Here is a 20,870-nt window from a genome sequence, read left to right on the forward strand (position 1 = left end):
ATCCCCCAGGCATTTCTGTTTTACAGTTGGAAGTTTAGCTGTGTGGGTCTTACCCTGAGGGCATAGCTCCCTGTATTCCATTCTCAGCAGACCTCCCCTTATCTTCTTCAGCACAAGAGCTGGCTACAATTTCCCAAGGCTCCTTTTTCCTCCAAAATATACATTTGACATTTCTTGGGCCTGCATAACTCTAATTACTAATAACCATGCAACAGAGCCCATATTCGGCTACCTTGAAATCTCTTCCAGCCATTAATCTGTTGTTATTCAATTTCTCCTTAGCAAATTTTTAGGAAGAGGGCAGAAATCCACCACACCGTTTGCCAAAATACCACAAGAATGGTCTCTAGCCAAGTCGCTAGAACTTCCTCTAAAACCTCTTGGTTCTCCGTCTTCCATGTTGCCCTTAGCGCTGCTGGCTTCCAAGTCATTACCAAGATGGCCCCTCAAGTCTATTTAAAGTGTTCAATCACTTTTCTACTACGAAGTTTCGAACGAAGTCTTCCAAGTTCCCCACCCAAGCCAGCAGAGTCAGGCTCATCACAGCAATACCCCACTCCTGATTCCAAATTCTGTCTTTGGTTCATTTTTGTTTTGTTTTTCTTATTGATGTGATAAGACAGCATGGCCATAGAAACTTATAGAAGAAAAGTTATTTGGGGGCTGATTTAAAGGGTCAGAGTCCGTGGCTATGGTGGTAGGGTGCACACAAAATTCTCCATTCGGGACTCTATTAGTGACCTCTTTAGACAACAGATTCTGGAGACAGTGGAGAAAGTGAACAGGAAGAAGGAAGAGGACACAGGAGAGATGGGTTAGTCACCATCTTGTTGGATTTAAGGCTGACTCTCAAAGAGGAAAGCTGTTGTGCTTTGCCCCTGAAGTTACTGTATTTTGATGCTAATTCCACTGTCCCAAGGACAGCTGCCTAGTCAAAGACTCAGAACTCAAGTGACTTCACCAGAACCACCTCTCCATTGAATTTGTAAAGTACTGGTGAGGGGCAGGTACAGGATAGAAGGAGGCCTGTCATTGGAGGAGAAGGAAGGATGGGTGGGAGAGAAGTTTGAAGGAAGAGGAGGAGACTAGGGGAGAGAGGAAAAGACAGGAGGCGGGGAGAGAAGCTGTGGCAGGACAAGATGGCAGGTGATGTTAAGATTCTGCTCTGTGTACTTACAGGTTGTTATTAATGTTCTCAAGGGATGGATGGTACCAGGCTTTCCATGTTCAAGTGGGCAATTATATCTTACCAATTGGGTCAAAGATTGTTGTGTTGTGTGTTCTTTTATGTGAGGGTTTGAGTGTAAGAAAGTGTGCAGCTGGGATGTGTTTCCGCCAAGATACCTAGCAGATATCTTAGGGCACCGAGGTGCAGACCTAGCGGGTAAAAGACCAACAATACTTTTTATTTTTATATTTTTACAACAGAAACCCATACCTAGTACTCTAAACTCACTAAAAAGTCCATAGTGCAGAAAGTCACAGTCCCTAAGAAGGAACTTAATTCTGCCATTTATCTAAATCAACACAGCACCAAAACATACGTTGGAGTGAATGTGAAAACCTATAGTTACCTTCAGATGTGTACTGTGTTCTAATGGACACTTCCGGTCTAATGGTTACACTTATGGGTCTGGTTGAATGAAATGAGTCATAAAATAAAAACCAATGTCATGAATCCAGATTCATGGGAGGAGGAGAAATCGGTAATGTGGGGTGGGGGGATAAGAAGATGGGGTCTGGGGAGAGAAACAGAATGCTTTATATACATGCATGGTCGGGGGGGGGGGAGACAGAGACAGAGAGACAGAAACAGACAGAGAGGCAGAGACAGACAGACAGAGACTAATTTAGGTTTTAAAAGATGAATTGGAAAGCCTTGAACCTCCAAACATGAGGTGAGTGACCTGTGAGGTGGAAGAAGAAACATTGCGCTGAAGAGACACCCAAGGGTCATCAGAAGTATGACATGGGAGCCACTAGAGTGACAGCCTGAACAGGGGGTGTCCAGGCTGATTTCTGACTTGAGGGAGGATATGTCCCTGACAAGCCACTGAAGGCAGGTGCTCTCTGTCTCCCTCCCTGCCGTGCCTTAGTGCTGAAAGTCACCAGGAACCTAGAGATAGCACACGGGGGTGGGGGGTAAGGAGTGAATAGGAGGCAGGGAGGACGTGAGCAGGGTTTCGCCATCTCTGGGGAATTTTTATTCCCTTCTCGCAGTCTTATAAATTTTCTAATATAAATGTAAATTTTTTAGCAAGAAAAAACTGTATGTGGGGCATTCTGACTAATTGAATCAGCATGTGTTAATTATGCATTAGTGAAGATTATGCCACAATTCATTGCCGACTCCACAATCAGTCTTCAGGCAGAAGGCAAGTACGGAATAGAATGTGCCACGATAATGATGTCGATTAAGAAGAGGAGTCCTCAGTACCACTCTTGTTAGAAATCTAATCAGGGATAAAGTACTTGACAAACTGTCTGCTGAGGACTGACAGTTATACCATGGCAACATTCACATGCGTGCACACACACATGCGCACACACAGACACACATGCACATACATATACCACACATGCACACATCCACACACATGCACTCACTCATGCACATGAGTACACATGTACACACGAACACTCACCCACACACCACACATGCACACATGCATACACATGCACACACACAGAAGCACATACACATACCACACAGGCACACACATGTGTGCATACACATGGAGTAGCACACCATATACATACCACACGAGCACAAACACCACACATACACACACATCTACACAAGCTTGCACCTATGCACACATGTACACATGTACACACACACACACCCACACACACCCATGCCTGCATGGCTGCCAGATACATCTGTGAGGACAGTGGGGGCCTGGAGCTGAGAACTGGAGGGCTTTCCAAAACACACTTTCTGCCCCTTCGGTAGCTTGGAGCTTTCTTCGGGGAGAGGAGCCTAAAGCTAACAGCTGTGATCCCATGGAGTAAGGTGACGTTGTGAACAGCTGGTGTTTATGAATGGCCGTCTTCACTATTGGTTTATTTAATCTTGATGTCTTAAAGACCACGGTCTTCTGCTGCTTTTACAGGTGTGTATCTCCATGCCGGCTTATTTTGTTTTTATTCTTGGTGAAATGGGGACTATTCTGGGGGCTTTGTTTCTATCCCATCTGAAAAATGAAGCTTGCTTGACCAGACAGAGCCAGCGTAATCGTCCTGACTAATTTCATCTATTCTAGCCACACAATTCCGCCCTGGGAAACGGGATGGAGCTCTCATACACTTTGTGAGATGGATGTGGACCAAAACAGGAAATTATGCAAAATCATCATTTTCAGCTGACAGCTGCATTCTGATCCACAGACTCCAGTGCCGTTCTGGGAGCCAAGGACCAGTAATTCACTAAGTGGCTGGGCATGACCCTCCCCCAGTGTAGTTTATCTTGTGAGTAGCTGCAGGGCTCTTAGGAGATGGATGGGGGGAAATGTATAAGATGTTCTTATAATTTTATTATCAGGTCCTTGCTCCAGTAGGTGCCACATCTACCCATTTAGAAGGCCCTGGATGGTTTGGTGGAGCCATCTTAGATACAGGAATCAGTGAGGGGCCTTGACCCTCTATCTGATAATGTAAATCAGCCATCTGTGTGAGGGATTCAGAGTGTTTTCAGCTAATGAACTCTAACAGTTCTGTTGTCGGTTGACTCTCCGTCTCAGTACCAGGGACACTCGGACCATTTGGCCACCAACCAAGAAGCCCAGAGGTCCAACGTTAAGCTGTACTGTCTGTTACTGCCCACAGCAAAGACTTGCCAGCCTCACCTCTGGGGTAAGTGCAGCTCCTGGGTCTCCACCACTCCGGAATGAAAGATCCACATTGATACCAAGAAGGTGGCTTCCCGGGACGGACTCCTATCTACGTGCCTTCCCTCAGGAGACAGTCACCTCTGTACTTTCCAAGCTGTAACTGCCAGGGTTCGAGTGACCTGGACACAGAGCCCAAGGGGGCTTACCTGAGAAATTAACTAATTGGAGAGTGCTTGCAAGGAAAGGCAGTGAAGGACAGTGAGTCAGGAGGAAGGAACCAAGAAGGCAGTGCTGGCTTGGCCCTGGATTGAGCCTGGTGTCCAGCAAGGCCATGGAAACTTACAGAAGAAAAGTTATTTGGGGGCTGATTTAAAGGGTCAGAGTCCGTGACTATAGGGTGCACACAAAATTCTCTATTCGGGGCTCTATTTAGACAACAGGTTCTGGAGACAGTGGAGAAAGTGAACAAGAAGAAGGAAGAGGACACAGGAGAGATGGGTTAGTCACCATCTTGTTGGATTTAAGGCTGACTCTCAAAGAGGAAACCCATACCTAGTACTCTAAACTCACTAAAAAGTCCATAGTGCAGAAAGTCACAGTCCCCTTAATTCTGCCATTTATCTAAGTCAACACAGCACCAAAACATACGTTGCAGTGAATGTGGAAACCTATAGTTGCCTTCAGATGTGTACTGTGTTCTAATGGACACTGCTGGTCTAATGGTTGCACTTTGGGTCTGGTTGAACAAAATGAGAATGAAAGAGAAGCACAGCATGGTTATTCAGGCAGATGACCAGCCCCTGGGTCAGGGAGGTGACACTGGAGTTAGATACAGAAGACTAGAGCAAAAAAGATTGTTAAGAAATGCTTTTCAAACTACGATACGAATCGTGAATCATGATCCTTTAGAAACAATACACGTCATTTTGTGAGTCATGGCTAGAATTTCTCTAACGAAGCAGAACTAAACGGAACTAGCAGAAGGCACGGCACCTGGGAGGGGTGTGGCTTCCCGAGACACTGGCTTTGGGTCTGTGTTTTAGGGTACTCTGTTAGCATTTCTTCTAGCCCCGCCCAACAGTTGCCTAGCAACAGACAGGTAAGACCCTGACTGCTATAAAAAGGTCTTTTGTTCCCTCTTTCTCTCTCCTCCCACCCCCATCCCTACCCCCATATGCTCTGGGCAGGCCTCTTCCCTTCTCTCTGTCCCTCTCTGTCCCTCTCTGTCCCCTCTCCTTCTCTGCCTCTACTCCCTTCATACCCCTCTTCTCATGCCCCCAAGTAAACTTCATTTTATACAGACTCGTCCTGGGGCTGGTACCTCTGGGGGCAGGGGTGTCTCCTCAGCACGAGCCCGCTAAGGCATCTCTTCCTGCTGTATCAAGACCCCCACATTATAAAGCATATCACTGAGTCCCTGTAGAAAAGATGCTTCTGGAGAAGCAGGCTGAGAGGACACAAGGATTGAGGGAGGTTCAGTTGACCGGGTTGCCTCCAGATCGCGGACTCCCTGATTGGTGGGTTCTGCAGCTCCGGCACGAGGATATGGGAGAGACCATGGGCTTTTAGGACTTGTTGGGAAGGTTTATAGCCATGTTGGGAAGGAAGGACTGAGAATTCTCCCAGGAGGCCTATTGACAGGAATGAGTTGGTCTCTTTAGCATTTCCTAATCTTCCGAAAAGCAGCAGGGGATCCTGGGTACAGACCCATTCGGTCTAACCAAGGACGTCTCGGGGTCTGAGCGCTGGGTGGCACACCCCACCTCTTGACTCCTGTTGGCAGGCTCAGTGGGGGATTTCCATCTTCCTCCCTGTGTGATGGATGGCCTCCATGCGGCTCACCATCGATCTCGGCCCTAGCTGAAAAGTAAAACAACCGTGGCTGCTACATTTACACCGGGAGCTGACAAGTGTCTGGCGCGCGGCAGTGGCCCGGGGACTGCACCAGCCGCCATCTGCCTTGTCAGCGCATGGCTCAATTCCTCCTGTGCGCGCCCTTTGGTAAATTGCCTTTGTCAGCTTCTCCTAACGGAGGCTACTCTCTTCATCAATCAGAGCCAATGGCCTGTTAGAATGAAAGATTCCCTTCCCAGGCAGCCGAAGGAAAGGGCTGAGCGTACCCGATTTGGCTTGAGGCAGCCCCTCAAAAACCCCTGCCCCTACCCCGAGGCTTCCCACCCCAACCCACCCCCAGACCTGGCCCCTGGGGCCAAGGATTTCTGCCCAACAAAACCTGGCGATCGCCACTCACACTGGTATCAGACTGGCCAATTTCTAACCATAAGAAAGAGTGTTTTCTTCTGCATGGTTATCATATTGACTCGTCCCTCAGGAGCACAAGTGGAACAAGTGCTTCCTGCATTCCTGGCCAGCTATGCAGCACTGGGCAAGTCAGTCACGTAACTTTTCTATCTGTAAATGAAGGAGCGCACAGATACCTAGGACTAATGGGAAGACTGAGTGAGGTAGACCGCAGGGCTCTTACAAACAGCGCCTGCCTACCTGGTGTACATGACATCATCTTTAACTGTAGTTGCTGAAACCTGTGATAAATGGGCTCTACCCATTTTGCTGAAGGAGAAACTGAGACCCAAACAGTCAAGTATGTAAAGTCGTTGGGTTATGTCATCAATCAGCAGTAGACATAGCCAGACCTGAGCAGGGATATGCGGACTCCTAAGTCAAAGCTCTACTAGAATAGATCCAAAGGCCTTTGGCCTTGAGAAGGCTCTTTAACTGTATTACTGAAATTATAAGAAAACATCTGGAATTCTCTACCTCCCAAATACTTTGAAATGCTTCTTCTGAGAGGACAAGAAATGTCATCCCCCAAACTAAGGAACACTGCTTGGGATTCTGTTCGAGGACATTGCTCTTGGAGGCTGCTGATGCCGTTCTAGGAGAATGGAAAGGACACAGAAAAGCTTGTGTCCTGAGGCACCTGTAGGCAAGCGCCGCCTGGAAGAGAGTCTGGCTCAAAGCGAGCTGCTGCTTCCTGGTCCCTTGAGACATATGCTGTGTGTAGGTCCTCCCGGCTCCCCCACGAGTACCATTGGACTGGCTTGGTGGTAAAGCTCGTCACACGGCTCCATAAGAGAAGGGACCCAATGGTTTGGATTTTTTCTCTTGCTGGGGTGGAGACAGCGAAGTGGTAGCCACTGAGTTGAGAGCATAGAAATCTGACTCCACCTGATACAGCTGTCTCCTGAGAGGCTCGGCCAGAGCATGAGAAATACAGAGGCGGATGCTAGCAGCCAACCATTGAACTGAGAATGGGGTCCCCGTTGGAGGAGTTAGAGAAAGGATTGAAGGAGCTGAAGGGGTTTGCAACCCCATAGGAACAACAATACCAACCAACCAGAGTTTCCAGGGACTAAACCATCAGAAGTGTACACAAGGACAGACCCAGCTGCATATGTAGCAGAGGATGGCCTTGTTGGGCACAAATGGGAGAAGACCTCAGTCCTGCCAAGGCTGGATCCCCATCCCTCAGTGTAGGGGAAAGTCAGGGTGGGGAGGCAGGAAGTAGTAGGTGGTTGGGGAGGGGGAACACCCTCATAGAAGAAGGAGGAGAGGGGATAGCATAGGGGGGCTATGGACAGGAAACCGGGAAAGGGGATAACATTTGAAGTGTAAATTTTTTTAAAAATCCAATAAAAAGAAAAGAAATCTGGCTCTATCATCGTCTTCCTCTAGTAGAGAGTGACTTGCTTCCGAATCATGTCTTCCTCGATTCACCACTGTCTGGACAGGTTCCGACTTGGCCCCAGTGAACTCCACAGACATCCATGACTACCTCCCTCCCCTATGGTCAGTTACCCATTTGTTCATAGTCCAACAGCCAAGGCCCAGCTTCCTGATGGCTCTTGGAAAAAGTTTGTTCTGAACCCTAACTTAGTGGTTGGCCAGAGATGGGAAGGCTGAGTGTCTCTGGTCTATAGATGGCCAGTGGCACTGTCCTCTGCCTAAGGCTGTTCTCCTTTTAATGTCCCACTTCCTGACAGCCAGAGGTCACCAGGTACTAAGAGGTACTAAGGTGGCCCATTACCTAATGATAATGGATACCAGAAGTCCCTGAGTCTCTTCTTCTGTGTGGGGTGGGGTACACAGAAGCTGAAATGCTTCCAGGAGAGGGGTAGATGTCAGAACTGGCACTTAGAATGCAGGCTCTTGTGCATAATAGCTTTAATCAGGTCACCTTTTACACGATTTTCACACACACACACACACACACACATACTCGCACAAACATAAAATGGTTCTCTTAAAAATGTATGTCCTGTGCTTCTAGAATGAGTATTATGTCATAAGGATGTGTTATTGTGGGCACTCAGTATCCTTGTTCTGTGCTTGAAGGCTAGATCCACAGAGAGAAAACCCTGAGGAACACTTAATACTGGTGTCAGGAGCTAAGGCCAAGTTCCTCACAGTGCAGGGGAGAACCACAGGGAGCAGCTGGCTCACTCCAAAAGGCACAGAACTTCAGATGATGTTGTGTGGGCCATCCCAATTTAGCCCTGTTTCTGTATTTTCCCTTGGGATTGAGGTGAATTTGGGGAAGAGGTAAGGGTGTAACTGCTATCCCAGACATTTGTCTCTGTAACACCGCTGTGCAAATGTGTGCCCTGGCAAAGGCAGGCACCTGAGGGGGTAGCCCTAAGTGCTGGCCAAGTGTCTGTCTCAGGTTAAGATAAAGTGTGAACAAAGGTGCCAGGCAGAAAGCACTTTACTGTCACTCTTTAAATCTGGCTCCAGCAGGTCTCCAAGGGGTCTGATGCTGAAAAGCTAGTCCCCACTGTGAGGTATTAAGAGAGTGGACACTTGACTGGGTGGTCATGTGAGAGGCAAGGCCTCTGGGAAGAGTTTAGGACGAGAAGGGTTGTCAAGGTAAGACTTCATGACTGAGAATAAGGAGATATGCACACTCCACTCCCTGTGCTGCTTGGGGTCTTGGTCAGGAAGAAAGACACCATTCAGCGCAGGCCCTTGAGTCCCCAGGACTGTGATGGGAAGGACCCTGTTTTCTTCACAAAGTTACCTAGTGTCAGATTCTCTCCGTTTACTCACACAACACAGCATCACTGTTGACTCAAGGCTTGTGAACCTGTTGGTCCGACAGTTTCATAACGGTTTATAGGTTTTCTCCATTGAAATAAGGAACCAAAATATCAAACATGCAGTATGTTTCTTTTGCTACATTAAACTCCCAAAGCCCAACCTCATTAAGCTGCCCATTAACTCTATTTACTTCTCGCTTCCTCTGTCTGAGACTTTCGGTCATGGTGGCACTGTTTTAGGTTCTCTCTCAGACCCGAGGCTGCCTCTGCTCTCGCCGCTTTATTGCAATGAGATAAGAATCGCAGACACCTAGGGACAGTCACCGTGGCTTTCAGCAGTGTTCTGCATTCCCCGTTAAGAGCAGCTCAGTGTGGGCTTGGTACCCATAGTGCTCAGGAGATCTGGGTCCCCCTCAAAAGCACTATGGTATCCACAGGGCATCTAGAGCACACCTCCCTGCCAAGAGTTGGATTCTTTGCCAAGTCAGGGCCAGACTTCTGTGGCAGAAGGAGCAGAAGTGAGGAAGAGTTCCTCCTGCTTCTCCCACAGCAAATCTCCTGGGCTCTGTTCCAGTGCAGAAGGAACTGTAGCCCAGGCTGATGCCCAGGGTCAGAGCTCGAACCTACATTTTACAGCGAAGGACACTTTCCCTGCTCTTCAATAGAAACCCGAGAGCACGTGCCTGTTTACCTTGGTGACGTGTCTGCAGCTATTGCTTCTCACAATAGCAAACAAACAAACAAGCAAACAAACAAACAAATCAGCTTGGAGCTTGAATGTCCATCACCAAATCAACAGATGATGAAAATATGGCATTTATACACAAAGAGATTCCACTCAGCCACCAAGAAAAATGAATTTGCAGAAAGATTGAACTGAAAAAGACTCCAGAAAGCAAGGTAAGCCAGGCTCGGAAAGACACAGGCACACATTCTCTCTCATGTGCAATCGCTGGCTGCTAGCTGAGAAATACTTGTGTCTCAGAGGGAATGAATGCGGACAAAGACCACTAGGAAACTCGACAGGACCCACGAGATCCGAGATCCGGACAGCAGAGTAGGGACTGAGGAGAGCAAATCAAGATTAACCCAAGCAATGCCAGTCTGCAGCTGCAAGCCCTTCCTTACCCTGGCATCATCTGTAACAAATGGAGCCCCCACAAAGCCCTTTAAATATAAACACAAAGAGGCACGAGGGGCTGCAGAAGACCATACACTCTACGGTTGAAGCTTCTGGGCTCTCCTCAGCTCCACACCCCACTGCTATTCCTGGACATACTTCTACTTTCTCTTAAAAATAAAATTGACTTTAATTGAAATAGAATTACATCACTTCTCTCGGGGTTGGGGATTTAGCTCAGTGGTGAGCGCTTGCCTAGCAAACGCAAGGTCCTGGATTCGGTCCTCAGCTCCAGGGGGGTAGAGTTGAGGAGACAAAATAACATCACTTCTCCCTTCCCTTCTCCTACAGCCCCCTCCAATCAACCCTACCTCAAACTACTCCCAAGCCCCACCCATTCTCAAGTTAATAGCCTCTTTTTCATTGATTATTGCTATATGCATACATATATGTAGACGTTTGTGTATGAACAAATATATGTGCAAAAATATGTATATACATGTATGCCCGTATATGTATATATGTGTATATATATACACATGCATAAACAGATATACACATGCATATACATATATACATGTATGTATACATATATACACACATATACATATATACATATGCACGCACACAACCTGCTGTTTTGTTGTGTGTAGATGGTTTCAACAGTGACTGACTACTTGGAGATTCTGTCCCCGGGAGAATCTAATTCTCCTTTTCCATATTTCCTGTGTGCCTCCATTCAGGGTGCGACCTGGCTCGTGGTCTCCGTTCTGTTATCCTGCCCAGGGAGACGGCCATTGTTTCAGGCTTGTCTGTGCGGCTGTTTCTGTGAAAGACTGTTTCATGGAGACTTCTTGGCATCCCCTCTTCTACTCCTAACTTAGCAGGTGTGACCTTGTTCTCCATGGCTTTAGGCAGCTACTGGGATTTTTGTCTAACCTGCGCTGATTTTTTCTCTCTCAAGCGCTAATAAAATTGTCCTCAAGCTGCCTTCTGAGTCCATTTCCAAGTTGTTTTATTAGAGCAACTAAGAATGCCAGAATACCCAGCTTCCCAGTAAGAGACTAGAATAGAGGGGCCCTTTAAGGGAGGGGTGGGGAGACAGCAGGGCAAGGCGTAAGGGAGATATGGGGCCGGGTGTCAAGGGTACAGAAAGGAAGAGGAGGAGAACTGGGAGGGATGCCCAGGTAAAAGTCACAGAATGAAAGATAGAGCCTGGTATGGCTGCCCCTGAGAGACTCTGTCCGCACCTGACAATGCAGATGTGCAGCCAACCATCAGACTGAGCACGGGGACCCCCATGGAGGAGTTAGAGAAAAGACTGAAATAGCTGAAGGTGTTTGCAACCTCATAGGAAGAACAACAACATCAACCAACCAGACCCTCCAGAGCTCCCAGGGACTAAACCACAAATCAAAGAGTACACATGGGGGGGACCCATGGCTCCAGTCGCATATGTAGCAGAGGATGGCATTGTCAGCATCAATGGGAGGGGAAGCCCTTGGTCCTGTGGAGACTCAATGCCCCAGCCAGCATAGGGAAAAGCCAGGGCGGGGAGGTGGGAGTGGGTGGGTGGATGGGGGAGCATCCCGCAGGAGGAGAAGGAGAGGATGGAGGGTTTGCAGGGAAACCAGAAAGGGGAATAACATTTGAATTTTAAATAAGTAAAATAACCAATTAAAAAAAGAGAAAGACATATGAAACTCCCATGGTGAACATTTATTTTGTTAATTAATTGAAATATGAGCCAAGTGGGAGGTGCACATCTTTGATCCCAGCACTCTGGAGGCAGAGGCAGGCCCATCTCTATGAGTTTGAGGCCAGAGTGAGTTCGAGGACAACCAGGGCTATGTGGAGAGATGCTCAATCAAATGGGAAAAAAAAAAATGAAGATCGGATAAATGAAAATGCACAGTTGTAACTCCTAACCCAGAGGCAACCAGCCGGGACCCTTGCAACAGGCAGCCTTCTCTGGATCGGGGCTGTGCCCCTGTGTGCTTTGTCTTTGGACAACAGAGTAAAATCCTCAGTTGTATCTGAAAGGGAGCAGGCCCGGGGCTGGTGACCTGGCACGGGGATCTGTTCTTTGACCCCTGCAAAGCAATGCAGAGTGGCGAGAGGGCTTCATGACAGGAGACCAGGTCTCTGTTTGCACACATTTGCTTCCAGGAGAAAACTTTTACCCGAGATGAAAATCCTTTCCCAAATCCCTTTTCTGAGCAGCAGAGTAAGAAAGACCCCGGTTTAGAAAAACTTTCTTTATCTGCAGCCATCCCAGGGCTATTTCTGGCCTCTTCCTGAAGAACAGAAGTGAAATTACATTTAGAACCAGGCCTTGGTTTATTGACACCTAGAAGGTTAATCAAGTCCGACTTTTTCCTTCCTTGATCAATACATATCTGCTTGTCCTGCTCATAGACAGTTACCCAATTACCTGCTCTCTAATTGGAGCCTCGTAACCTTTCGAAATCTGACTTGTTTCATCGATCCGGTTACAGCTAAATTGGCACCCTCCTCTCTCACAGAGCAGATTTAATCTGCCCAGGTTTGATTAAAATGCTTGGCTGAAACCAACGCCAGATCAGGTTTCCCTTCTCTTTCCAGAGTCCTCAGAAGTTACAAGAGTCCCAGACATGAGGGAATCATCCAGGACAACGTTCAGCAATGGGACAGTTCAGTGACACACCTCATCTCCAATATTAGAGGCTTTTATGATAAATTACCCCCTAAGCCTCTAATTCTTGGTGGACAATGGCATTAACTTGCCCCCCTGGCACCTAATTGCGGGTCTCGCCCTCTTAAGACAAAACTGGAAGTGGGCTGCCAATCAGATGGGTGTTTTGCAGACAAATCTAATGATCTTATCGGTTGTAAAATGAAGCAGGTGACAGTGTCAATGCCACCTGAATATAACTAAGGGAGAGAAATCAATGTCCTCTCGTAGGGTTTGGTAGAGGTGAATTTCCATGTGGCATGTTGCTAGCCTTGCAGAAGGTGAAAAGCTGTTCCCATCTCCTCGAGCGTTTATGTTGTTAATGTTTGTTTAACAAATCATTCACACTGTGAAAAATTTTAATTAAAGTGGACCTGTAGCCTGCAATTCACTCATACAGAGCGATCACTTACCCTGCCCTGGAGATTAAATAACGAAGCTTATTCCTTCTAATTACCAAAGGGGAGGAAATCTCTTATCCAGGTCATTGCTTTTTACCTCAACCCCACGAAAAGAGAAAATGCAGTTAAACTCACTCCCCGTAACAATTCTGAAACCCTAAGTAAATGTTAAAAGGATGCCCAACATTTCCTGAGGTGTGCGAGACTACGAGGATGTGATGCCAATTTAAATTCTGTGTAGCTGCATGGGGTTTGCAACCAAGAGTAGGAGCATCCGTGTGCAAATAAGAAATAAGGTGCCCACCGTTGGATGCCTCCCAAGTCATGCTGGGCAATGACTATCAGGATTCTTGCTGTGAGGAAAGTCATCCAGGCAGTACCAAGAGAGCCAAACCCCAAAATAGTAAATGTGCTGTCAGAAACGTGAAGGGCAGAGAGCCAGCCGGGGACTTATCGTGGAGTAATGGGTGCTTTGTGGCTTTGTTTAAACTTTTTTTTATTATTTTTGTTTAATATTTTTATTATATTTGTTCGATAATGGTATTTCTGTGTTAACATAGTAATATAGTAATAATAGTATCATGTTAATATGGTGATATTAGAGTTGGATTCAGAAAAAAAACTTAGGTTTCCCATCTAAAATTGAAACTAATATGAACATACCCTTAAGGGTTATCTATCAAAAAATATAGGTGGTTATTTTCTTCCTGTGAAATGTATTATGTAATAAAGTAGAAATGGATAGAAATGGAACGTAGGCAAAGAATGAGGCAGGAGACTTTCGGGTTTTACTCTTCTGAATTGGTAGCATCCTAATGGTGACGGCCGTACCTGAGGCTTCTCAGACAAGGAACAGAAATACAAAACCCTCAAATGGCCAGATCTATACCTATCTGGCTGTATTCCAGATCCCAGAGCCCAGGTGTTCAGTGGTATCCGCAGGGTTTGTGATTTCCCGATAGAATCAAGTGCCCTCTTGGACAGAGATACCCAACGGAAGCACCAGGCGTCACTCGAGGGTCCTAGTGGGAGCAGAATTCATTTCTCCTGGGCGGAAAGAACTTGGAGGTAATGTGAGCAGAGAACACGCCCATTTATTGCTTCATTCAATCTTCTCAGCAACCCAGTGAGCTAGTAATAAAGTCCTCTACACTTACAGATGGAAACACGGCGTCAAAAGGTTATACGGCAGGCCCAGGCCCACAGCTGGCCACACCTAGTCAAGCAAATGTTCTGTTGATGCCCTCGTAAATCCAGTGATGTCACTGTGTGGGCATCGTGGAGATGGTTCAGGGGTTAGAAGGTTTGCTGTGCAAGCAAGACTGTAGATCAGATCCCCAGAGCCCAAATGCTGGGACGGCACCCCTGTGACCCCAATCCCATAAGGAAGACAGAGACTCCTCAAACAAGCGGCTAACCAGACTGTTCTTAGCACTCGAATTCTAGATAGTCTCGAGAGACCCTGACTCAATAAGAAGAGAAATTAGAAGATTCTAGATGTCAACTTTGGGTTTCCACACACTGTGCATGTATGTGTATACACCCATCCACAAGCGACAACTGGCTACCCCAGACACATTAAACACTGGCCTAAACCTGATACCTTTTTGCTTTACCTAGGATTTCATATAAATTGAGTCCTGTATTTGTAATTGGTTATATTTACCTTCCTTCACATAGCACATTAAAGCTATTGTATGAACTCACATTTTAATCTCTTGTGATATGGTAGCCTTTTGTAATACTCATAGGACAAGGTGGTTTTCTGTTTACAGGGCAGCAGTGTTTAGATTGTATCTGGTTTTCACTGTGTGTAGTAACATTTTTATCTTCTTTTACACATCTTCCAAGGGCTCATGCTGTTTCTCCTGATTGAGAACTGGGGCAAGCTTACTACTCAGTCATGAGGTGGGAGCTTGCACACTGTCATAAAGCACCACCATCCTGTCATCGATGTACTCTTGCCAGTGGCTCTCAGACACTAGTTGTACCTCCCGCCAATCTTCAGTCCTGCTCGCCGATTAACTGTCTCTTAAACTTATTGAAAAAATACAAATTGGGTTATCCCATGTCTTGCAGGGGTTCTCAACCTTCCTAATGCTGTGACCCTTTAATACGGTTCTGGATGTTGTAGTGGCCCCAATCATAGAATTAGTCTTGTTGCTTCTTCGATACTGTAATGTCGCTACGGCTATGGATCGAAATGTAAATACCTCATATACAGAATCTGATATGTGACTCCCACCAAGAGGGTCATGACCCACAGGTTGAGACACACTGCTTGAAAATCATTTAAACTAGGGACTGCATCACAGTGACAACTTGGTTTGAATCTCATTTGAATGTTCCGGAGTTCATTGACTTTGACTAGAGAGATGGATAGTCTTCATGTACCTATCCTGTCTTAGATTTCTCTTCAGTTTGGTTCCCACTCGGATCTTTCATCCATTTTTAAACACTGGGCTGTGTATTTTCCTGCAGTTGAGTTTCCTCTGCACAGTTCTAGCATGTGCCGCCTCTGTCCTGTGCAGAGTTCCGAGGCTTCTGCTCCCCGGCTGTCCGCACATATATGTGTCCGGGGTTTAACACTGTGTTCTGTACACGTCTTTGCCTGGCAGGCCTTTTGTTCGTCGTAGCTGGAAGAGGCAGTGGTTTGTGCTCTAATACAACACTGGGGATTGTATTGTCAGGCTACTTCCTTGAGGCAAATCTTCCAAGCGTCGAAAGAAAAAGATAAGAAGCACACTTTGATGTGGCCAAGAGGAAAGTGTCAAGGGCGTCTAGAGGAACAACAATCCAATGACAGCTGGAGACTTATCAGAAGACACAGGACAACAGAAAATGATCTTCAGATGTCAAAATAAAATTTCGCAAGAGAAACTGAATCTGGCACTCCATGGCTAGTGGATTTTAAGACCTGTACCCTCCTCGACACACGCAGGCACGCACTCTTGGAGAAAGGCCACAACCTCAGTGCAGGCAACGTGGCAGTTTTCAGATACTTGATAAGGTGAGTCAAGGTAGGGGGGTGCAATCTATAGTCCTTGAATCGGCATCGATTAAGCAGATGGGGACAGCCCTGTGATGGCTTTACCCAGAAGTCCTCTTTTGTGTTCACTCAACTACAGCCAACTGTTGGCTGGTGACCCCAGGGCTTCAGAAGGGCTGCTGTGTCTCCCAGACACAGAGGAGCCTGACTTCTCAGAGTTAGCCACGGTCAGCCTCACTGTGCTGCCGGAGGAGAACACTCCTCTGTTATCAGCTGCACAGAAACCTAGGCTTCTTCTTCGTCTTGTCAATCACCTTCACCAAACAATCCAGGAAGCCTTCCAGTGGTATACCCTGCCTGAGGCTTAACCTTACATTTCAACACAAGTGACGTATCCAGCAAGGACCCATGAGAAATGGCTGGCATGTTTCTGGGCTACTTTGGGAAGAGTGGAACAGGGGTCACTGACAAATAAGCAGGTTGATGATTCCGTTCCCCAGAGGAAATACAAGCAGCCACCACGTGTTACAAAGGGAGAGAAAGGGATACTTGAAGGAGCTGGAATTTACCGGCAGGGAGAGCGGTGGCTGAGTTCTTGACAGGGCCTCACTGAACAGACACCAGCTTTGTCTTGTGAGGAACTAGATAGAGTCCCAGCCTTTTAAAGCCCCAGGGGTCAAGAGCACTAGAGCTTATGAAAACATTTGCCAGAAACGAGCGCCCAACCCAGAGTGGTTTGTCTTCTATTGCTCAAAGTTTAACTTCCACACATACGTAAGTACAATGTTTTTTTTTTTTTTTGTTTTTTTTGTTCTTTTTTCGGAGCTGGGGACCGAACCCAGGACCTTGTGGGCCTTGCGCTTCCTAGGCAAGTGCTCTACCACTGAGCTAAATCCCCAACCTGAGTACAATGTTTTAAACGGGTGCTTCTTATTCCGTGTTTGAGCGCCAGCTTTCAGTCTGAGATAGGATTGTGATGTTTCCTTCCTTCTCTGAGCTCCCAGAATCTCCATTTTAGCCTGCGCCAAGGACTTGCTGGGGTCTTAGGTCTCTGCAGCTTCTTATTCTGTGTTTGAGCGCCAGCTTTCAGTCTGAGATAGGATTGTGATGTTTCCTTCCTTCTCTGAGCTCCCAGAATCTCCATTTTAGCCTGCGCCAAGGACTTGCTGGGGTCTTAGGTCTCTGCAGCTCAGTACCTTGGCTTTATTGGGGAAACAAGTTGGCAAGTGCTAGCCATTTTGATTGTTTGCTTGTTTGCTTGTTTGTTTGTTTGTTTTAATTAGACCTTTCTGAAGGCGGAATATTTTGCCACTATTCCTGTTGCCAATCCTCACGAAATACGGTTTTGTTTTAAAGTATTAAACAGCATCATGTCTCAAGACTGATGACACGTTCTACATTTAATGGAAATGTAGGTCCCTAATTGCCCTCAGCTCCCAGGTAGGCATAGAATACATGGAGATATCCAAGCAGAGAGAAGCATTGCTTTCTAATGAGGAATTGGGATCTAGTGCAGTCAAAATAAAAGGATGGGATCTTTTATCCTGTGCTAGCCAGCACCATAGGGCCACACGGCATCTGTGGGATATTTTCATCTCAGTCAGCAAAGCATCTCAACCCGTTAAGCTGCATCCCATCCCACACTGCCGACGGCTACTCTCTGAGCCCAGCAGCAATCTCTACATCCACCTGGTTCCCAGGGCAGGTCGCTGCCATGCCAGTTTCATACACAGACCGCCTATCTCATGGCTCTCTTACTGTGGGCTCAATTAAGTCGCCACATGAGTGAACACACCACACAACCTCTGATCCAGATGATAAGATATAATTTGCCCATCCAGATAGCACAAAATCCTGTAGACATCCATCCCTTAAAAATATTCTTATCAACCAGTATCTATGTGCAGAGAAGAATCGTAACATCTGCCGTCATGTTCTCCCAGCTCTTCCTCACTCCGCCCTCTCTCTCTTCTCCAGCTCCTTCTCACTCCGTCCTTCTCTCTCCTCCCTCCCTTCTCAAACCTCTGTTCCCGCCTCCCTTCCTCCTCGTCCAATGACAGGTCTTGTTTTATCTTGTCTGCCTTCATCTGCATAATGACATCAACCTACAGGTACCAGCTTCTGGGGTTTACCATTGGCCTAGACCTGGCACAGAGCAGCGTTACACGAGTCGATCTAAGCTGCAGGTGACGTAAGTTCTTACTACAACCTGACCAGACTTCTCCAGAGCCAAGTCGGGGGTTGGAGATGGCCAAGGACATGGGCTCATCTACGCAATCATATGTGAGGCAGTCAATTGACTTAGAAGGTGCTCGGTGGAGGCTGGAGACTTTCAGGCTGACACGTTCTTTTGTGGTCTCTCATTTTCTCTATTGACGTCAGCTTCTTTTTCACTCAAATCTGACTTGCTGGCTTAGCCACTCGCACTGACCAAAGCTACGGGCTTTGAAAGAATGAAGAGGAATTAGGGAATGCCCTTAAGATGCAATTGATTAGCATGTGGTACTTATAGGAGAGGAATTAGGAGCTGTCTACGCCAATACCCCAATTTTACAGATTAAAATGAAGATGATCAATCAAGTTACATGATTGGGTCAAGGACACATAACTGGTAAGGAATACTAGTAAACATTAATATGTATTACCTGTTGTGTTCCAGACACTGCTAAAGCGACCTATCAATCAACCCTTACAATGACTGATGATAGAGGAACTTTGATTTCTTTTTTAATACATCAACCTTGCTAGCATGGACCATAATTGTTCGATCAACTCTCCTTTTGGGATCAAGACATCAAAAAAGATGGTGGCTAGGACTCTCCTGTGCACATCCCTCCATGAAAACATCAAATTGCATAACTGTTCACAAAAATACACCAGTGAGAACTTGACAAAAGTGACACGAGCAGATGTTACAAAGACACGAGAAAAGATGCGATGCAAAGAGGAGGAAGGACGGTTTCCTGTTCCCCTTACCCAGGCTCGCACAGCACACGGTGAAGGAGACCTTCTGAGTGGAGGGAGGAGAGGGAAATGGACATCGGTGGGAGCCCGTAGGTGTAGGCTGACGCAGATGCATGGGCCAGTATGCCTTTCCCCCAGGTCCCAGGAAAATGTCACTCTAGGCAGGATGCCATGACACCAGCTTCCAGGCTGGTACCCCTGGACTATTTGCCGAATTCCAGCCTTATCTGTGTCATTTGGTTTTCAGGTTTTCTCCCCGCTTGTGCTCACCCCCTAGTGAACTACGATGACTCCATGCCTTCGATTTCAAGCCTGTCCCAAGCTCAAGGCCAGCCACCAGATAATCAGATTTCAGGCTAGTCCCCGTGACCTGAGACAACCCTGGATTCCAGGTCCTTAGCTTTGGATTGGACCCCAATGCTTGCTACGGTGCTTGGCTAGATCCCACAGTCCCAGGAAGACTAGCTTTGAGTCTGTTTCAGAGCCATTCAGGCTTGCCCCTGACCAGGATCCAGTGGCTTACACCCCAATATCTCCCCAGCACTATGGCTTCAGGCACACCCTAACACATGGCTAAATACTAAAGTCCTTATACCTGTATTCACCAACCCCACCAGGCTGCTTCAGTGGCTGTAGACTACAGACCTACTCTCCAGCAGGCAAGTCCCTGGATCCCAGGCTCCAAGTCAACCGCAGCCAGACTAGCCCACGTGCTTGCGTTGTCTAAGCCCCGCCCCAACAGTTACCTGGCAACAGCCAAGTATGCCTGACACTATAACAGGGACTGCTTGACTCCCCTCACTCTCTTGCTCTCTTGTTCTTACCCTCTTCCTCCTTTGTCCCTTCTCTCCCCATTCCCCCACCCCACCCCTGGCTCATGGCTGGCCTCTACTCTACTTCTCTCCTTCTCTTCTCTACTCTCTCTCTTTCTCCACCCTGCTACCCTCTTAACTCGCCTCCCCATGCCCTGAATAAACTCTATTTTATATTATACCATCATGTGGCTGGTCCCACATCGGGGAGGACTGCCTCAGCATGGACCCATGGAGTCACCTCCTTTCCCCTGACCTCCATAGAACATCATCCCCCTCTCATTATCCTTGTAAAACACAACACTGCATGTTTCCTCTTCGGGTCTATCCCAGAACAGAGCCAGCCTTGCAAGCTCCAAGTGCCAGATCCGTCTGACTAAATCAATCTCTGTGGCCATACCAACCAGAAAAACAATGTGTGCTGGCCACTTTTGTCACAAGCTGTAGGCACCCGAGAGAAGGGAACCTTGATTGAGAAAACACCTTCACGCCTGAAGACCATTTTCCTAATTTGTGTTGATGTGGAAGGCGCCCAGCCCATGATGGGTGAGAAGTGCCCGGGCTGGTGGTCCTGGGTCTGCAGGAGAGCAGGCTGGACAAGCTAAAGGGAGCAAGCCAGTGAGCAGCACCCTCCATGGCCTCTGCATCAGCTCCGGCCTCCAGGTTCCTGCCCTGTTTGACTTCCTCTCCTGACTTCTCTCAGCAGTGGACTGTGATGTATAATCCAAATAAACCTGAACCATTTCCTCCTGAACTTGCTTTTTGGTCATGGTGTTTCGTTGTTGCAGTAGAAACCCTGACCAAGACAGTGAAGCAGGAGCAGGAGGAAGTGGTTGTCCATGCTGCATCCATAGTCAGGAAGCAGGGAGCGATGAGTGTGCCCAGCTAGATCCTTTCTCTTCAGGCCAGGACTGCAGCCCTGGAATGCTGCTACCTACCCATGGAGCAGATGTTTCCACCTCAGTTAACCTAATCTAGACA

Source organism: Rattus norvegicus, chromosome 9 (assembly GCF_036323735.1).
Source record: "Rattus norvegicus strain BN/NHsdMcwi chromosome 9, GRCr8, whole genome shotgun sequence".
NCBI classification, from domain to species: domain Eukaryota; kingdom Metazoa; phylum Chordata; class Mammalia; order Rodentia; family Muridae; genus Rattus; species Rattus norvegicus.